Here is a 3,901-nt window from a genome sequence, read left to right as displayed (position 1 = left end):
ACCCTGGGGCGTGTGACGTATGGCGCACGTCACTTGCTGGAATGACGCCCGGGGTGCGCGCGTGTGTGCGCGCGCGGTTCTATCTGTACAGGTCGCTGAGACGCGTTGAATTAAATGGTGCAAGGTCCACGCGACGGTTTTAGAGGTGTCAGAATACTACTACACTGCATCTCCCACCCCACCCTACAAAACACACACACACGAGTTTTAATTTGTATTTATCCCAATTTAAATACCTCAGTGACCCGTTCGCAAATTAAGTCCCCGCCTGGAATTAAATCTCATGTAAAAGGTAAAGGGACCCCGGACCGTTAGGTCCAGTCGTGGCCGACTCTGGGGTTGCGGCACTCATCTCACTTTATTGGCCAAGGGAGCCGGCATACAGATTCCGGGTTGAAACGCCGTTTACCTTCCTGCCGGAGTGGTACCTATTTATCTACTTGCACTTTGACGTGCTTTTGAACTGCTAGGTTGGCAGGAGCAGGGACCGAGCAACAGGAGCTCACTCCGTCATGGGGATTTGAACCACGGACCTTCTGATCGGCAAGTCCTGGGCTCTGGTTTAACCCACAGTGCCACCCGCTTCCCTAAATCTCATGTAGGTGATGTTAAAGTTTGTTGGGTCCTCTATCTTGTAGGATTGCAACCCAACAGTGCAATCCTGTGCACATCTCAGAAGCAAGCTGCGTGGAGTTCAATACAGCTGATTTTACGGGACTGCAGCCCTACTGAACTAGAGAAGTTCTTACGTGTGGAGAAAGGGCAACAGTGTGTGGTTGTTGTTTTTTGGCAGGTTATAAGCAAAGCACAGTGTTATGCAGATTGGCACTAGGGAAGATTGTGCAACACCAAATTCACTTCTCTTCCCCGATCTTCCACACCTGGCCAAACTTCTAATCTACACCTTTCTCCCTCCTTAATTAGTCAGCTGAAATGAAGAAAGCTTGGATAAAATCTAGGCATGGATTCTCATAGGAAATGACTGTTAAGCTCAGTTCCAGTAGTAAGAACATTCCTGGGGGCTCAGAAGCACTTATTCCTAATAAGTGTATGCCTGCCTCTCTAAATTACTCTTTTGCCCCTGCCTCCAGTTTATGTACCACAGAGGTCTATTTAAAAAATGAGGTAGATCTGTAGTCTGTATTAACTATAGAATTTGCTAACAGCATCATTATATTGGCAATTTTAGGATGCAGTTTCAATTCATCTGGCTGTTTACTTTAGAACAAGCTCAGAATCTTCTACTATGCTTAGAGGTTTACAGCAGATGCCCATACGTTTTTCAACAAATAAGTCAAAATAGAAAAGATTCCTCAGCGTAAAAAGACTGAAAGGCACTGCTCTAGGATCCCAAATTTCCTTTCTGATATGTAGGAATAGTTTACCTTATGTGGTCAGACAGAAACACATCAGAGCTGGAAGGAGAAGCATTGCTGCTATATCCTAAATATACTGCTCAAGTACTGTACATGTAGGATTTTTTCAGATGCACTTCTAAGCTATAGTTTAGACCTCTTTGAGTAAACCTGAATGAGCCTCAGAGTCACACATTTCCCTTTACCAGCTCTGGTGCAGCCACAAATAGAAGATCAGAAGCTTTTACTTCTGCTTTTAAATTAACCACAGCTTCCCATTATATCCAAACTCAGGGGAACGGTGGTTAGTTTAAACAAGCCAGGATCAAGCCATGGTTTATGACCTGGGCTTGTTCATTAATCACAGTTATAATGAATATATTATAGTCATCAGAATTAGGGAAGCTAAAGTCAATGCCTTTCTCACTTTTGAAAAGCTGTTTCACAAATAACAAGAAAATGAACACAGAATATTTCCCAGCTAATCTGACACTCTCCTTCCTTAACTATAGTCCCACTGAACCTGTTTTTCCAGAACCAAAGTCCTGAAGGAAGAGACATTCTGACAATTCTGAATCAATGCAAATTAAGGTCAAAGTTCATAATAAGGACAACATTACATGCAGGATGAAAAGAATTCTATCACAAGCTAGATACCAGTTTTTGTTTGAAGCTCAGCCTTCATCTCTTTAGGAAACTGGTTGGGTAAGTTTGTCACATGATTCAAAATCCACCCCATTAGATCATCAACCACCTACTTTTTCGCACAACAACAATGTAGCCTAATATTAAGCACCAAGATTATAAACAAGCATAAAAACTGTAAAGCTCCATGCATTAACATTTCAACATGCTATTTATTTCATTGGTTAGGATTTAAAATTCAAATTTGCAAACAATCTCTAAATTCCATTCAATAAATACTATGTTTGTCCTAAATACAATCAGAGGAGAGGGAAATGATACTATGTTTATAAGTAGCTAGTTGCTAACTCAAGGTCACTCCCTTGACTCATAGTCCTTGGGGTTTTTTTATCATATTTATAAAGATGACTTCAAATGTCTGACTCATTAATTACTGGCCCCAGTCCTGTTTTGCTAACATCCAATTTGCACACAGAAATTTAGCAGACACATCTCCAACCAAGGAGCAGCTTGACGTGGTAGATTTCTGTGCGTCAGATTGTTGTTCAAGGTACACAAGCATTAAAAAATACGGTGCAAAATAGCAGAGCAAAAATGGTTACAAGTGCTTCCGTAAGAAATAGAAAGCTGAAACTTGATACGCTTAGTAAAAGGCAACCCTGTGTTAAATTCCTTAGGCAAGATGTTCAAGCACATGGTGGCAAACCATCTCCAGGTTTTCTTTGATGAAACTGGTTGTTCTGATTCAAATCTAGTTTTGGGACCTAAACTGCCTTGCACACCCTGGTGGGATGACATATACAAGCAGATGGACATTATTATTATTATTATTATTATTATTATTATTATTATTATTATTATTTTGAGGCCCTGCTAATGCTCAGTGATCTACACTAGCCACTAGTTTGTTTATGGTCTCAATTCAAAGTACTGATTCTGACCTCTAAAGTCCTAAATGGCCCAGGACTACAGAATCTTAAGAATCATCTCTATCCATACAAGTCTGGCTCTTGTTGGTTTTCTTCACTTACTGTTGGGCTCCCTGGCCCTACCAGTCCCAATTGACGTCAACTACCCAATGGGGACATAGTCATGATCTGGGAGAGTATAGCATGTAGCATTGGTTGTTATCTCCAGTAATGCTTCGTTCCCTATTACTCCCCTGTTGTAACTGTCCTGGCATATCTTTGGTAGAGTGTACCAGCAGAGCATTCTACAGATGTTCTGCCATGCTGTTTATCATGGCAGCAGTGTTATCTCAAATTCTGTCAGTGAGACGGAAGTGAGATATCCCTCAGCTGAAGGATCTGATGTACAGTATTGCTCTGTTAGTTCTAAACCAAGTTTTATTATGAAAGCTTGCTTAAAAGTTTCAAAAAGATGTGTTTTCAATACTCCAGTGGGATGAAATACTGTATTTTTTGTATCAGTTTCTCAAATTATTATCTTAAACCTGACACCTCTTTCTCTTTGTTAACATCTGAAAAAACAAAATTGTGGGCCTAGAAAGGAACCTTTTACAGCCGCCTTTAACATTTTAGCGCAGAAGTCAAACAAAAACTTTATACAAACTTCTTACCAAATATATGTATGTTTTTCTTCTTTACAATGATACAAAGATATGGCTGTCAGAATATTACACCCTGGGAGTGTCAATATGTTCAATTCAATGTTTTCTCTTGGAACATATATTTACACAATATATCTTAAATTCTTTACCATGTGTTCTGTTCAAAATCTGGATATACACTGTTATTTTTATATTGGTCTTATCATAAACCAGTTGCTTCTTATGATGTCTTTAACATAATGTGAAGTTCAGCACAGAGGAATCTGAACTCCCAACCACCAAATCCATTTCTTGGTAGCACCTTCACAAGCTCATATCCATATACAGTGGT

This window comes from Podarcis liolepis (assembly GCF_965112155.1).
Source record: "Podarcis liolepis genome assembly, chromosome: 1".
Taxonomy (NCBI): Eukaryota; Metazoa; Chordata; class Lepidosauria; order Squamata; family Lacertidae; genus Podarcis; species Podarcis liolepis.
This window is presented reverse-complemented; position numbering follows the sequence as displayed.